This window comes from Protopterus annectens, chromosome 1.part0, assembly GCF_019279795.1.
Source record: "Protopterus annectens isolate FY-2018-M chromosome 1.part0, PAN1.0, whole genome shotgun sequence".
NCBI classification, from domain to species: Eukaryota; Metazoa; Chordata; order Ceratodontiformes; family Protopteridae; genus Protopterus; species Protopterus annectens.
In genome coordinates, this window is record NC_056725.1 from 426,836,372 (window position 1) to 426,853,874 (window position 17,503).

Below are 17,503 nucleotides of genomic sequence, written 5' to 3' on the forward strand. Positions count from 1 at the left end.
CAACACTGACTTTGTCAGAGTTGTCACCATTTGCTGCTCCTTCCCTAGCTGTGCAACTCAAGCCAAACTTTTGTTCTGGCTTCCTATTGAAGGCTCCAAAGTACCTTCATATAGCAACTGATCAGATGCTTCCCACTTGTAGAACAGAGCATGTGAATGTACCTTTAAGAAGCATTTCCAGATGTAAGCATGTGTCTATAAATACTGAGCATGTGCAGGCAGCAGTGCCATTTTGAGAGAACAGCCAGAGAGTTAACATGTATGAGTGTGGTAGTCAGTCTGTTTATAAGTTTATTTAAGGTTAAGTTACAAAGCCTCATTCCTGATGTGTTTGTGTGTAGTAATGCTTCTTGAACTGAACCCATGAATGTTCATTTGTTTTATCCTGACCAGAGGAGCGACATGGTGTTAGAATCAGGATTGAGAGAGCAACTTTTTCAAGCCATGAGGTGCAGAGTTGAAGGTGAAGGCAGATAAACCTGGTTGAGTGAAACAGAACTCGGGCAACAAAAAAAAAGCCAAAAATGAACTTAAGGTAACACAAAACTTGCACAAATGATTTATTAGGCAAAGAAAATAAAACAGAGCATTTGTAAGACACAAAATGCTTTATTAATCAAATGAGTAGCACAAAATGTATTATTACTAAAACAAAAGGCAAAAAACACATTATTAATTAAAAAAATGTTTGAAACCACAATATTTGATAAAACTAGTAGAAGTATTCATACGGGTCTCAGAATTACCTTTGGTTTGCATAATGAGCATGTTTAAAGTAAAACAGGCACAAGAAAAGTATAATGAGCATGATAAGAGATTAAATGGGCATAACGAGTACAACAAAAGGGCAAGGTAATCTTAAAGAGCATGGTGACTGCATGTTTTTTAGTAAAAAACTGTTTTGGGCACAAACTACTATTTTGCATTGACTGAAGCCATTCAAAGCATGACTAGAGTTTTTCAAAGTATCTCAGAGTGTGCAAAGTGTTTGCAGAGTGTGTGCCTTATTAAGGTGCAGTTATTTCAAAGAGTTTTCTGTGTACAAAGTACAGTTATATTACACAGTGCAAAGTACAATAATTTCGAAAAGTTTCTTGTGCTGTGTATATTTATTTGCAGAGTGCCGCCATTTCAAAGTGTTTTTTACACTGAACAGAGTTATTTCACAAAGTACAGTCATTTTGAAAGGTTCTTGTGCTACAGTTTATTTGCAAAGTGCATTCAACTCAAAGTGTTTCTTACTCTGAGCTTTTTCTGCTGTGTATAGTTTATTCGCAAAGTACAGTCATTTTGCAGTATTTCTTACACTGATAAGGAGTGGTTTCACAAAGTACAATGATTTCAAAGTGTTCTTGTGCTATGGAGACTTATTTGGCAAAGTGTAGTTATTTCAAAGAGTTTGTTGTGCTATTAGGCATAATTACAAGTACTGACATAAAATTCTGGCATATATATATATATATGTATCTATGTGTGTGTGTTCATACATAATTCCAAGCACCTTCACTAGTGTCTGTTGATATGGCAGAGGCATTTTGCAGACCTAGTCCACTTATATCTGATCAAAATATAGCAGACAATTGGAGAGTATTTGAGCAGGAATACAATATTTTCATACAAGCAGCTTTTACTGACAAAAATGCACCTACAAGGGCATTAAATTTGCTTAACTTAGCTGAGTCAGGACCATTGAAAGAGCACATTCATTTGTGTATGCAACAGTAGTATATGCAGGATAGGGGGAAAACCACCATATTGTGGTACCAGCTGAATCAAGGGAGGACCCTGAGTGCTTAAAACTTAAATTTAGAGAAATGTGCAACCCCCAGACAAATGTTACATTAGAGAGGCACCTATTTTATAGAATAGACCAAAAGCTAGGTGAAACTTTTGCAGGTTATATCACTGACTTGGGAAATAAAGCCAAAATGTGCAGATTTGGTGACTTGAAAGATGAGTTAATAAAGGACAGACTTGTGTGCAGTGTTAATAATGCTGCAGTGAGAAAGATTTTGCTTTGTGACAATGATTTAATGTTAAGTAAAGCCATAGAGATTTGTCAAATCCATGACTTCACAGAAAGACATACAAGACATACATGCTTGCAAGTGATAAGAGAATGGTTTCAACAGCATCTAGAGCAAAGGTAGACAGCATGCAGCAAGTGACAAGCAGAAACAAGTCTAAGCACATGGCAGCCCTGATGAGTTTTCTGGGAAAGCTTGTAGCTTTCTAGCAAGTTTCAAGACTATCTCAATAAAAAGGGCATGCTCAGTACAATATAAAGGTGAGTCAGCAAAACCCCAAGACAAGTCTTATTGTTAACTGTCATAATTGTGGTGACAATCATGTCTAAAAGAGAGAAGTGCTTAGCATTTGGTCAGCAATGCCACAAGTGTAAAAAATTGAACCACTTTCAAAAGTTTTGTAAATCAAGCAAGCCTCATTCAGTTATTAAGAAAGGTCACTTAAATAAGCAGGTTGATCACGTAGAAAGCAGCAACCCTACTATTTAGATGGTGTATCAGTGGTCGGTGAAAAGGTTAATACAGTAGATTTGTTGGCAAAGAATGAAGTATTTTGTACTGTCCTGATCAATGTTAAACCCACAGAGATGATAGTAGATACTGGGTCAAAGTACAATGTAATATCAGCAGAAACATTTATTAAAGTGAGGGCTGGTGAGCAACTTAATTTGGCCAGTTGTACTAAGCTTGTTGCTTATGGAGGTGAAGAGATTCAAATTAAAGGCTCAATAGTGCTTTCATGCTATTCAGCTGGGAACAGTTGCAGCTTGCAATTTTGTGCAGTCAGAAGACTTGTGCACTCACTATTAGATCTCAGAGACAGTTTGAGAATGAAATTGCTTTCTTTTACCAAAGAAATACATCATATAAGTACATGCCCCAGTTCCAGCTTTACTGATGCTGTTTTCTCAGAGTATGCTGATGTATTCGATGACAAGCTAGGCAAACTTCCAGGTGTATACTCCATGAAAGTAGACCCAGAGGTCAGTCCAGTGGTTAGACCAGCAAGGAGAGTTCCAATAACTATGCAGGACTAAGTCAAGGTCCAGTTAGACAAAATGGTGCAGCAAGGTGTGATTTGTCCAGTCACAGAACCAACTGAGTGGGTATTTTTCATGGTAGCTGATCATAAGAAATATTCAGACGAAATAAGAATATGCATTGACCCAAGAGACTTGAACAAGGCATTGAAGCGACCTCATCATCCTATGCATACAGTCGAGGAAATTGCCACCCTCATGCCAAATACTGCTGTTTTTTTTCTGTCTTAGAAGCAAAGAGTTCATTTTGGCAAGTAATACTTGATCACACATCTTCACTACAGACTACGTTTAGTACCGCATGGAGCAAATTTTTTCTGGCTACCCATGTGCAATAATAATTGATGATTTACTGGTTGGAGGCAATGGTGATGCAGAGCATGACAGAAATGTCAGGAAAGCTCTGGACAGAGAGCATGAACTGACTTTAAAGCTCATTCCTCTGAAATACAAATTCAGACTACCAGAAGTTACTTATGTAGGTTATTTATTTACCAGTATAGGCTTTCGACCAAACCTTTCCAAGCAAGCAAGCAACCATTCTTGAGATGCCAACTCCAGACAATGTCCAAGCTCTACGGCATTTTCTTGGTATCGTTAACTATTTGAGCAAATTTATCCCTGACTTTAGTGAGTTATCAGCATCTTTGGGAGAGCTGACATGCAAAAATGTTGCATGGTCATACTTAGAACAACACCAGAAAGCATTTGATAACCTCAAACAGCAAATTGTCAACCCACCTACATTAACATACTATGATGTCCAAAAACCAGTAGTTCTTTCCTGTGATGCTTCAAAGTTTGGTCTTGGTGCAGTTATTCTTCAGAAGGGCAGACCTGTTGCCTATGCATCTAGAACTTTTACCCAAACTGAGATGCAGTATGCTCAAATTAAGAGGGAACTTTTGGCAATTGTGTTTGCATGTTCAAAGTTCCATGATTATATTTATGGCCAAGCTATGCAGATAGAAACTGACCATCAACCTCTAGTCATTATTTTAAAGAAGCGTATGCATTCAGCTCCAGCAAGACTACAAAGAATGATGCTCAGATTGCAAAAGTATAATTTCAAAATGGTCTATATAAGAGGCAAACTTCTTTATCTGGCTAATACTTCATCCAGATCACTCAGAAATACCATGGAACAGCTTGATGCAGAGAAATTTGACTTTGATGTCATGGAAGTGCGTATTTTTTCTACCACAAGACATGATGAGTAAGAGATCATACAAATACTGATCCAGTTTTGCAAAAGCTCAAACACTTCATCAATGTAGGATGATCATCAAAGCAATTCTGTGTACTGCAGGAAGTACATCCTTATTTCCATGCAGAGATGAAATGCTGATGGAAGATGGTATCATTTTCAAAGATCCAAAAGTTATTGTTCCTACTTCCTTACAACATGAATACATTCAGATTTTGCATCATGGTCACCCAGGTTCCGATTCTACCAAAAGAAGGGCAAGAAGACTAGTACTTTGGGCTTCTCTATTGAAAGACATTGATAAACTGTTTTCTTCTTGTTCAGTGTGCAATAGTACTAAGTTGCATTTGCAAAAAGGGCCACTTCAGCTAAACCAAATTCCTAAGCTACCTTGGTAAACAGTGGCCACTGATATATGTGAGTGGAACAATCAGGATTACTCAGTGTTGGTAGACTCTTATTTGAACTGGTTTGAGATCGATTTTCTACCTAACCTAACTTCCATTGTTGTTATTACTAAGATGAAACATCATTTCTCAGTCCATGGTAGTCCACACAAAGATATTTCTGACAATGGCTCTCAGTTTACCAGTCAATTATTTCAGATATTTGCAAAAGAGTGGGACTTTATCCATGTTACTAGCAGTCCTGAATATCCTCAGTCAAATGGCCTTGGTGACCGTACAGTACAGAGTGCAAAGCAATTACTAGAGGGGTCAAAGCATGGCAATACCAGTATCTTCTTGAATTTACTTAATCTCAGAAATATATCCCTTGACAACCTACTTGGCTTGCCTGCTGAGAGACTTCAATCTAGGCAAACCAGAATAACCTTGCCTATTAGTTCTAGTTTTTGGTGCCTAATGCTAAAATCAACAGAGCAATCACAGCCCAACTTTTTAAGAAGCATTCTTCTCAGAAGTCCAGCTATGATAAAATGAGCAGATTTCTTCGTTCATTAAAGAAGGAGAGATGGTGAGGATGCAAACAGCAAAAGGCTTTGATCAAACTGATCAAGTGAGAGGTATATGAGTCGAGCAGAGATCCTAGTTAGTGGAATCTGAGAGTATAGAATACAGGAGAAACTGCAGACATCTTCTTCCTGTATCAGAAATGATATTGCAGCATCATACCTGTGATACAGACTCTAGATCTCAGAGCAACCCTAACAATGTTTGTTCCGAAGAACATGTCTCACTATCCATTCCCGTTCCTGATGATGTCTCAGTTGTCCCCAAAGTTGAACATTCCTTGAAGACAGTCCCTGTTGCTAGATCCAATTCTGACTTTTATGTTACACAATCAGGTCATATTTCTAGACCTAGTGTAAAATACACAGTAACCTGGACATGATTGTTTTATATGTGTCTAATTTTTTATGATTGCATGTCAAAGAATTAGTTCTGTATAACTGCATGTCAAAAGATCATTTCTGTAAATTGCATGCCATTGAATACTGTCATTTAATATATGATCTATTTCAAAAAGAGGGAGGATGTAGAACAGATTGTATGTATGTACCTTTAAAAAGCATTTCCAGATGTAAGCACTTGCATATAAATAGTGAGCACGTGCAGACAGCAGTGCCATTTTGAGACAACAGCCAGAGTGTTATGTATGAGTGTGTTAGTCAGTCTACTTATAACTTTATTTAAGTTACAAAGCCTCATTCCTGATCTGTTTGTGTGTAATAAAGCTGCTTGAACTGAACCCACAAATGTTCATCTGTTTTATCCTGACCAGAAAAGCGATACCACTCCGCTGATTTTTTTTTTAATTTGGGGACTCATTGTTCTATCATACTATAATGTTACCAGAGTTAGATTTTCTACACTAAATCCTTCATTTTGCAGGTAATCCATTTATTTTCTATTTCTTTAACCTGTCCATTATTAATCCTCATTTCTGTGATCTGCTTTGTTTTCTTATTTTTTGTATTGTAAAATTTTCCATATCTGGATGTCTTTCCCTGTATTTCTCTTCAAATATCGTCTATGCTTCTTTTTTTACTTTGATTAGTTTTGCTATCTCCTTTGCATACATATCACACCATATTAAATCTCTTTTTCTTTCACATGTCCATATTTTTTCTTCAGATGTCTCCTGCTCCCCTGTTTCTCCTTAATTTGGGTCTTGTTGTTCCATCATGCTGTGACATAACTTGTTTTAGACTTTATGCACTAAATCATTCACTTTGCAGGTATTCCATAATTTCAGCTTCTATTTCTTTAACTTCTACTCTACTAATCTTCTGTTCTACGTTCCTCCTTAGTGACCTTATTTTCTGTATTGTGAAGATTTCTGTATCCCGATACCTTTGCCTGTATTTCTCTTCAATTATCTTTGGAGCTGCTTTTTTGTATTGATTAGTCTTTCTCCATTGCATAAATCACGTACCATATCAAATTTCTCTTTCTTTCTCATGTCCATGTTTCTTTTCTATACCTTTTAAAAATCTCTAGATTTTGTTTTTTATATTTTTACAGTTCCTTAGTCACTTATTTTTCCAAACAGCCCAAGGTTTCTTGGTTTATATAATGTTTTTCATGAATATGTTGTATTAATGAACACACACTTGCATTTGAAGCTTTTGACAGTTTTTCTTGTGTGAGTATTTTTCTTTCCTCTTATTTCTGTCTGAATCTTTTTGGAAAATTCTTTCCAAGTCCTTAGCCAAAACAACTCTCCGATCGAAGTTGTTCCCTTTGCCAAACTACTCGGTGTAACTATAGATGAACACCTCAAGTTCGACACCCATATTCAACAAAATATAAAGAAAACCCACCAAAACCTAGGCATGCTATACAGGAACAACCACTTCCTCTCTACTTCTACCAGGCATACTCTGGCCTCCTCTTACCTCCTTCCCTCCCTTCTGTACGACGCCCTGCTACTAACTAACCTATCCTCTTCTATCACTTCCAAACCCTAAAGCTGTTATAACAAAATTTCTAAATTTGCCACCAAAGCCAAACATTCCACTCATCACTGTGTTACCTTCCAATCTCTCAACTGGTTAGAATTCATAAATTACCTGTACTTCCTCCAGCTCACTACAGCACATAGACTAATATTTAATCTGACCAAATGCCCCGCTCTAACATCCTTCCCCCATACACCCCAAATAGAACTCTCAGATCTGAACACCAAAACTTAATTACTGTCCACAAACATAAACGCCCTGCTGGACAACTTCTCCTCTCCTTCTCCTTAGGTAAGAAATGGAACTCTCTCCCTTCCACACTAAGAACAATGTCAAACACAAACAACTTCAAAACTCAGCTTTTCACCTACCCCGCCTCCAAATGGAAATGTAACTGCATTCTCCCTACCTAGAACTCTTTAACAAAAGCCCCTGGGAGGGTATCCTCCTGAGTTCCTAAGCACCTTATAGCTGGCTATAACCTTTTATAGCTAATTCCCATATGATCTTTCACACCCTGTATAGATTGTAAATAGCTTTTGACTTTTGACTTTAATTGTGTGAATTTGTTAAAATGTATCTGCATGATATTTTTCCACTATGAGTAATATTGCTCATGCTTTGTATTATTTGATATGTATTTGTACTTGTCATTTTATTTTTATTGGACTGCTATCTTTACTGTAATCTGTTTCATGGAGCTTTTCTCCCCAGGCCTCCACTGAAAACAGGCTCTCTGTGCCCAGTGGACTTCCCCGGTAATCCAACTGGAAATAAATAAATAAATAAATAATCTTCTCTCGGGAAATTCTGGGCTTCTTCCATATAGTAATAATACATCATTTCTTTCTTATCCTCAATAGTCCACTCTATCATCTTTATGACTTTTTTTTGGCTTGTCATTTTTTGTGATTTTTGTGGACTACTGTTTTCTTCTACAACAGGGGGAACCATCCTTCCCCTGAGCCTGGCCTAACCCCATTATAGGAATGTTTCCATGTCTAGAGAATTCTACACTGTCATTTTTTGCCAGTAATGGTACCAGTGCACTTACCAGGATTGGGCAACTTTTTATCCTGTGACTTGTGCACCCAGCTGTGTTTTTTATTTTTTAACTTACTTCTGTGCGTGATATATGCTATATAAAATACAGTCTATATATCAGTGTCATCTTAGTGAAATTTCTTAAAAACAGGGCTCACCTCAGGAAGGTACTCAGCAAGACTTGAGGATCAATTCACTTTCAGCAATACGAGTCTCCTTTGCTTGCTGATTTTATCATCTCTCCATTTGGATCTCTCATCTCTCCATTTGTACCCCTGTTTGATTCTTCAATTTGATGTTCTTAATGATGCATCAAACAGTAAGGAGCAGCTGACAATATCTGCACCATACTCTGTAAACCTTTTACCTATATGCTGCATTTATATGTTCTTTTTTGTTTGTCTGGTTAGGTTCTCTGTTCACTTCATATTCTCTTTCACTGGCTGTCCATTTCTCTTCTGGTTTACATTTTATTTACTTCTCCTTTGTACCCTTTGGTTTTCTTAGCTTTGATTTGCGTTTTGATATGTCATGGATTCTGACATAGACTAGCAGCTTGCACAAGATCATTTCCATCTCATCCAAGGGTTTCCTGTTTTCACTTTACAAGCACTATATTTTCTGATTGTCAAACTTTTTATTGATGCAGTTTGTAGTTAGTTTCTTTAGCCTGGTAAACATCTGCATGGAATCATTTTCTTTTTCTTCAGTATTCCTGAATTAGTCTGTCTCATATTTTGTGGCCACTGACTGATCATTTACCTTGTTTATCTCACACTAGAATCTACCATCTAGACATGTAGTTCCATACACATCCAACATTTTGTTCTCCTGGCATGTGTTAGAATGCTTTTATTTTGTCATACCTATAAATATCTGGGACAGTGGTAACCCACTTCTCCCAGTGTAAGCACATAGTGCGGATACCCCAATCTGTTCCAAAGTTTGGAAGACTAATGACGTCACATCTTTCTTACTATATGTGTGCTTCAGGTATACTTTTCTACTTGCGGTTTCACATTTTATGATTTATACCCCTAAGCATTTCTTTTTTTGACAACCTGTCATGAAAATATTCTTATGACTTGCTTGACGTTTTGTTCTGTTGCTTTTCTTTTTTCCTGCTTTGAGAAAAGACATACTTCTGACCATGTAAAATAATAAAAATGGTCTCTGCAATCTTAAAAAAGTGCTTATTTTTAATGAATGAGATTAGTTTCCTCACCACCAATTCTGATACTGTTATGCATGCAAACTTAAGTAAATAGCTCCATTTCACTTATATGAAATAAGTAGGCAATTTACCCTGCAGATGATATATGCAAAATTAATATATATCTGCAGTTATGAATTGCATGGAAGACTGCACATTTATTACTACTAAATAAAAAATTAGCAGCAAAACATATTGACACAGCAGAAGTCCATTTTATGAGTGCTTGCCACACCACTGCTAAAATCCAGCTACAAAAAAAATATATAAAAAAAATGAATACTGCCTCTCAAATTTTTTTTTCAGGATTGACAGAATAAACAATGGAAGAGTGGGTGAAAAACATATAATTAGACTAATGTAAAATTCAACAGCTATACTTCCTGGTCTCTACTTTTTTTCCTGGTTCTGTTTTTTTTTTTTTTTGGTCCCCTTGGACCTCATTCTACCAGCCCAGCTCTCCAGTGCCCCATGTCCACAGCAGGTCTAGCAGCCATCCTCTTCCCTTCCGGACTTACTCCAGTATTGCTCGGTCCATTTGTGGATCCTAAGAGCATCCTGGGGGGGGGGGGGTGAAACATCTATTTTCTATCCAGGGAATTTTTTTCATACCCACCTGTCTTTCCCTCTTCCATTTCCCTACTTCCAAAGCTTGTTGACTATGTCCAAGAACAGATCTCCTCTTTGGACCATGCCTCCACCTAGGGAGCATCATTGATGAGCACCTTCCCACCTAGGATGAGCATTCCCATCCCTCCCTGTCACTTTGTCACTCTCCTGAGCCACTGCTTATACTCAGGTCACCTTGGCAGTAATCAGGGCTTTATCCCTTTATGCTACCAGAATAGCTGCTGGTCTCTACTTCTTGACTCACTGCTTTACATGGCTGTCTTTTACTCATACTTTCAACAAATCAGTAATATCTAACAACAACCACATTCAGGGCTAAAGCAAGTGTCCACAATGAAAGTAGCCAAAGAAGATGGTTTAGCTATCAGAGAACAAGCACATCCCAGGCTATAAATTAGGCTGCAAGCATTATTACTTCTAAACTGTAAGACATCTGTCAACTCTGACACTATATCTTGTATAGAGAAGTGTCTGTTTGGTTGTGCAGCATCTATGACTGTATTTTATAGCACTACATTTTCATTTATCTGTGTTGACCTTCAATTGATCCATGTTTTTCCACCTGTAGAGCAATTTCAGGCCTCCTTTCAGACGTTTTCCTTCTAGGACCATGTGGTATCTTCAAATAGAATGAGTTAGTCACCTGACTATGTAGCACTTGACTGTCCACTTCTCTTGTCACTGACAGACTGTCTTAAACCTTTACTCTCTTGTCCTCTCTCTACTTTCTTCCTCTCTAATCTAGTGAAAAATTCACGGCCCTCTTTTAAAACATTTCAGTGTCATGAGTAGTCTTTGATATTTTTGTTTTACAGCATTCATTTGCTCACCACAATGCTTTTTCTTCACCTGTTTCAAATTTTCAATGTTAACTTCAGTGAAATTCAGAATCATTGCTTACACAAACATGCAGTGGTTGTGGTCAAAGTTGAATGATGTGGCCCCAAGATAATTAAAAATGTAACTGGGGGCAATTATAATAATGACAATAAATTAATTAAGGAATCTGTTGGAGTGAACTGCACAGACCCCATAAGGAGGAGCATACCACAACAATGGTCATGTGACTCACATATCCCAGAAGTGTGCATGTAGCATTCCAGAGAATATGTGTCCACAAGTGTATAGTCAAACAACAATGACTGCTGCTGAGAACCATATTAAGTGCCTCCCAGCAAAGTCTCTACTGATTTATTTGTATTAACTGGGAGGAAATGAGTGTATAGGATTGTCAAAAAGGAGGGTGGAGATAGAGAACAAGCAGACAAACACACAGAAGGACAATGGAAAGAAAAGCCTGGATGAGGTGGGGGAAATGGGACAACGGTAGATGTTTTTAAGGTATGTGTGTCTATTTATTTTCTTTTTAGGAAGGATGGGGTGCGAAAGAAGTAATGGGAAGGCATGGGCAGAAAAGAGGGTATAGAGAAGACAGCAGAGGCAGACAAGCAAACAAACAAACAAACAAACAAACAAACAAACAAACAAACAAACAAACGCATGCAAAGACCAGTAGAGGAGATGCTGACACAGAAGGTGGGAGCAAAACAAATGAGAGGCACAGACAGAGAAGGGGAGAGGATTACTGATGATGGGTAGGATTTGAGGATGAGGAGGATTAGACTCCAAACTGGGAAGGGAAATGAAACACAAGGACATAGAACATCTTGATGTCGAATATGGTAAGCTGATGGCTACCTTTTACCCTGCTCAAAGTAGCACACAGTCAGAGGTCAGTCCCCTCCATAAATGCTATGATAGCTAGGCCCATCCTCTGTTTGCACAATGGTCATGGCTAGGCAGAGGTGGAACTCTGCTAGTCACACAAGCCAGGTAGCCAATGCAGAAGTCAGCTTAGTGGTCCACCACTATCATCACCACTTCCAACTCCTGACAGATAACATATTGTGACCTTTAGGCAGTATCTTCAGGGGTATTATGACACTATGATGATGACAGGCCAATGAAGACCACATTGGGACCCCCTCAGATCACCTTCTAATGTCTAACCTTCATCATCCTGTGAAGATGCAGGCCTGGAGGCAGTTAGTGATCCAGAAAGGGATGGTAGGGCATGATGACAGAGAGTTAACTGTTTATTTATTTTATTATTTATTTATTTGCAGTTTGTTTGCCAGGATAGTCCATTGGGCCACAAGGAGCCCATTTTCAGGGGTGAAAAGCTCCAGAGAAATACAGGTACATAGTACACATTGCACATATACATTTCAGATTATTTCATAGGAATACAAAGTAAATATGATAAGAAAATGTTAACAATGATAGACTACATCAATATAGATAATTAAACAGCAATAAAAATACTTTTTTTTTTTTTTTTACAAAAGTAGCAGCATAGGGTAACTGTTAAGTAGTCGGTCAAATAGTTCAATAGAGCTGTGGAACTCAACTTACCAGCCATTCACTCACCAGGAAATAGACAGGAAGGAAGCTGCTTATAATCCAATCACAGTAATGAGAACATGCAATATTAGGAAGCAGAGCCTATTAGGTGGTAGAGTGCACAGGACAGCAGTGAGGGGTTGTAGAGTGGTGTCATCACATATGATACTGATTGCCTATACTCAGTCGATATATACATCACACCAGAATGCACCTCAATAATTAAATAAGGAGAGATGTTATCAATGATATGGAATTTGGAAACATGAATAATCAGAAAGGGTTCTCCAATGAAACTCAGATATATGGTTTAGACTATCAATAGACCCAAGATGTATACAATATGATACATTTTGTTGTGGATTAAAATTTACCTTGCATTAATATCTGGGAAAAAGTGAATCATTCAAGGTTAGCCATTTTTTTTTTTTTGGCGAAATATATAGGCTGAAATTGGTCTGGTGATTATCATTTGAGATGCATTCTGAAGAGAGTCTGTATAGGTTTTTGATGGGGGTCTCCCTCACCTCACAGATGTGCTTATAGATGAATGGCAATCCAGCAAATTGCCACAGTAAGTATTGCACCTATCTTGCAAAGGACGGGCATTCTCTTTGTGACTGTGTCCAATTCCTTTTCAGGTCTGAACAGGATAAATCAAGTACTGGAAAGTAAATTAGTGAATGAAATTAAGTACTGATGGACTATCTTTACCATTCTACAGAAGTCACATAATTTATTTATTTCACATTTATTTCACATTTGTTAACCGGGTTGGTCCAGCTGAGCACAAGCCCATTTTCAGTGGAGATTCGAGGAGAAAAGCTCCAACAGTAATATTAAACATAAATATTGTATTTTCTATGGATAAGGGTATAACATAACAAAGACTTAGACTTACCTTAGAAGTTTGAGTGGGAAGCAGAAGGGGATATAGTTAAAAAGAAGAGAAGGCATACAGATTTATTATAACATACAATGTTCATTAGTTATTGTTTATGCTGAGTGCTTCTGAATGAGTGGGTCCATCTACTGGCCTTTACAATTTTTCCATTATTTCCTACAGAAGGAGTGATGGGCAGTGGAACTCACAGAGATGACATACTGTAGGGATGGCTTTTTGTGTTTGTCCTAATCACTGAAACCCCCACCCCTTGCTGTGAGTATTTGACATCCCCAAGAGTCTATCTTGTGTGTACCATAGACATATTGAGCTTCTACCTTCAGAGTGAGAGTGCAGATTATTTTAGAAGTCCCTACTGCATTGTGCACATCCATCACTGCCATCTTAGAAGGACAAACTGGTCTTTTAGTGTTAATTCTTTGCCTCTTTAGGTGGCTCTCCAGCATCTGGGCTGATATGTGAATCTGCACCATTGGTACTAGTAGATGCTACACGCACATGGTACTCTGCCAGCATATAAATATATATGTGTATATCTCTATCTATGTATCTATGCCTATATGTCTATCTATCTATATATACACATTCACAGATATACATATACATATATACATATGGTTCCCCTTCACAAGATCGAATAGATGGAAGCTCGAAATTCTTAATCTCGAGACCAGAATCTCGAACTTCCATTCACTCGAAATTGTGAATGGGAGCCTTAGGTTTAAAAAAATTAAAAGTTAACTTACCTTATTGCAGAGGGTCAGGTCCCCCTGTACCCTAGCAGTTTAAATGTGAATGTTCCGTGACCGCACTATAGCGGAGAAATGGAAAATCTTCCGTTTTGCGCTTAGGTGTATAGCGCAGAATGGGAGATTTCCCTTTCCTTCACTATAGTGAGATCTCGGAGTAGGTATATTTAAGTAGGGGGGTTTGGGGAGCACATTTGAAAGGTGTTAATTTTTTTTTTGTCCCTTTCATATGTTCGAGTTTCTCTAAATTCGAGATTCTGGTTTCGAGTTCATGACTTTCGAGTTTAGAGAAAATTGATCATATGAAGGGGAACCATACATATACATATACATATACATATACATATACATATACATATACATATACATAGATGGTTTCTATTAGATTGGTCAGTTGTGGCTATGACTGTCCTGCTTATGGTTGACTTGCTTTATTCAACACTTCATATGGTTGACAAGTTGTGCGATAAATGATGATGTCCGGGAAGGGGAATATGCTCCTTCCTCAGGAATCATGCAATCTTGGAGTTAGTGTATATAATTAGCAGGGCATGTGGGGACACAGCTCCACACACTGGGATGCAGGGAGGCTTGCCTTTCTCTAAAAAACATTCCTTTTTAGTTTTGCATGTTTCAAGGATTAGCCTTAGAGCATGTGCAGTAGCATGCTGATGTGCTTTTGTTGACATAAGTGTGTTGATGTTAAGCATGTTGACATTTATGTGGATCAACTACTAGTAGTAGATGCCTATATATATATATATATATATATATATATATATATATATATATGTATATATATATATTTGCAAGGGCAGTTAGCCTAATACTAATCTAAATCTATGAAAGGTGTAACGCTGAAAATGAAAAGAAGCTGAAACTTTTTTTTAGAAGCTTGAACATTCATTTAGAAAGATACTGTATAACAGAAGAGTTAGATGTGCACCTCAGTTATGTATGAGATAGATAGGAGAGACTCATACCTCTCAACTATCTGTATTTTTGCAGAATGACCACAGTTTTTCCTCATATTTTTGGTCTGTTCCTCATAAAATTTGTTGTTTTCAGGATTTTTGTGGCAAATCACTGAGGACTGAATTGATTAAATAATGACAGGCAATTGAGTTTCACAGTTCATATTCTTCAGAAAATACATGATAACACAATGGGCCAGATTCACAAAGGCTTGCACGGAGTCTAAGAGTAGAGTAAGACTCCATCCAGCCAACATGTCTGCCGAGCGATGCAGGAACAGCCAGCAGGGGCGTGCAAAAGAGCTCCTAAAACAACTCTTGCACGGACAGTGTTTGTTTATGCAAATTACCTAATTTGCTGCTGAAAGCTATGCAAATGAGGTCAATTTGTGATCCAGGAAACACTAACCTGTCCGAGTAAGAGTAGTGTTATTTGCAGAAATGTACTCGGTTGGCAACTGAGTACCGTTCTGCAAATAGCAAAACGGAGCCATGACAGCTCCAAATAAAGGATGCATCCAGTTGAGGAAGCATGCCAATAGCCAAATATATGGCCATTGGCATGTTTATGTGTTGCAAAATAATAAAAATTAAATTTTTTTCCTCAATCTCCGATGTTTAAGCATAGCGCAGCGCCACGCAAACGTGCAGCACACTAAAAACCAGAAAACAAAAAATAAAAGCCACAAATAGAGATTTAATTCAAAATATTTATCTGCCATGCAAGTGAGTGGCAGGCTGAAGACAACATGGCTATTGAGTAGTGGTTGCTAAGGGGGGAATCTCAGTCTGAGAGATGTAACCAAGCATTAGTAGGCAATCCTATGCAAATGAGTATAAGGATAGTGAATCCCAATTTTCCCTGCTATGTGAACCATGTCCCTAGAGTGTAAGAGTAGGATAAGGGGAGTAACAGAGTAGAAGATGGGTGACATCATGAGGGGGTATGTATCAAAAAGACTGTAAGCTTATTGGAACAGAGTGGCATGTGTTTGCTGTGAGTTACTCAGGACTAGAAGAGGAGTGTCTACAGTTGTCTAAACTGAAACCCTGAAACCGAAGGTGTACGCCGTGGCTATCACTAAAGTTTCTTGCAAAGCTGCTTACACTGTGTGCGTGCGTGTGCACAAGTGTGCATGCGTGTAAACCTGTCTAAGCCTGTGTGCACGTGTGTGCACCTGTGTAAGCCTGTATAAGGCTGTCTAAGCCTGTATACACGAATGTGCACTTGCCTAAGCCTGTGTAAGCTTGTGTAAGCCTGTGTGTGTCCATGTGAGCTTGTGTGCGAGTGTTTGCACTTGTTTGTGTGGCGCTGCCCCTGTAGAAACAGAAAGGGAAAAGGAAGGAAAAGAAGTAGTAGGAAGTCAACCAAGGAGAACTAGCAGAGCTGCCAGGTGAAATCAATCAGAATCAGCCAATTGCACAGGCAGTACACTAGCCCAGCCCAGCCCAGCACTTAAAACTCAGCAAACAACATTCCCCCATGTTTTTCTCAGAAACACTGCAACATTGCAGTCAACAAAGAGAAGTGAAAACTTAAAAAGCTTAAACTGAGACATAAAAATGTTAGGGGCTGCCATTGCTGTTATAAGGCAACATGTGCAAGATGCTGAGGGTGGTGCCATTGCGAATGCTACTGAGCAACCCACAGTGAGGAGAAGAAGAAGAAGAAGAGTGTACAGACCCAGGGTAACCTACCAGGGGCTACATGAGCTGGAGATAGTGGAGCGCTAGAGAGTGGACAGAGCTCCTGCAGTAAATTGTTGAGTTGTGCAGGCCACGCCTCACACACAGAACCAACAGAGGGGAACCCATCCCAGTGGAAACCAAAGGTATGTGTTGGCCTAAGAATACTAGCAACAGGTACCTTCCAGAGACCAACTGGTGATATGATAGGGATTTCACAGGCATCAGCATCAAGGGTACTGCACCAGTTCCTGAATGCCATGTCAGCACATGTTGGTGATCATGTATATTTCCCCAATTCCTGTGAGGTATTGGCCAGCAATATGCGTCTCTTCCAGCAAATAGCGGAATACCCTGAGGTAGTGGGTGCAATTAACTGCGCGCACATACACATCAAAGCACCAGCTGGTGAGCGGGGTAGGGCCTACATCAACCGCAAGGGCTTCCACTCCATCAACTGCCAGGTCGTGTGTGATGCCCAGGGCATAATACTGAATGTGTGTGCTGGCTGCCCTGTAAGCTACCACGATTCCCATATTTGGCATCTGTCGCAGCTGTACCAGGCATTTGCCAATGGGGACATCCCTGATGGTCACCTAGTGGGGGATGCTGGATACGCACTGGAGCAGTGGCTGATGACACCCATCAGAAATGCACACACACCTGATCAAGCAGTCCATAATGAGGCACTTGCACAAACACG